This window comes from Sus scrofa, chromosome 12 (genome assembly GCF_054392235.1).
Source record: "Sus scrofa isolate SSC_HxYL_T2T_F1_AM1 chromosome 12, Sscrofa_HxYL_maternal_Yorkshire_Landrace_v2.0, whole genome shotgun sequence".
Lineage (NCBI taxonomy): Eukaryota > Metazoa > Chordata > Mammalia > Artiodactyla > Suidae > Sus > Sus scrofa.
In genome coordinates, this window is record NC_139394.1 from 51,969,106 (window position 1) to 51,969,712 (window position 607).

The window sequence follows — 607 nt, forward strand, 5'->3', positions numbered from 1 at the left end:
ACAGCAATAGTAACAAGGGATCCCAAGCCACATCTGTGACCTACACCACAGCTTGTGGCAATGTCAGATCCTTACTACCCCACTGAGTGAGGCCAGGGTTCGGATCCTCACAGATACTAGTCAGGTTCATAACCCGCTAAGCCACGACGGGAACTCCCAAAACCTTTTTTGAATTTCCTAAGTTGTCTACCCTGTAAAAGTGCTACTTATATACAAAAGGAGAAATTAAATATCTACCCTAACATTCTAAAAACCTACTGTACATCATCCACACTTCTCATTTACTCTACAAAGCCTCCTATACCACATTCATATTTTTACACTCACATTATAACCATTCCTGGACAAGTATGATATTATCTATCTGCATTATTCCACCTTTTCAAATCTTCACATAATCATTCTTCTTATAGCCCCCTCAAATCAATATTTCATGACTTCTGGAGACCCTTCAAAATATCACCAATCTTTGATAAGTACCCACAGAGTGTGTATGATTGTTTCTTTATCTGCTTATCTGATTGTTGGCTGTGGCGTACACACAATTCTTATTCCCTAAGCATAAAAGACTTAGCTCTTTTGTGAAAAATATTCAAAGATTACTTTC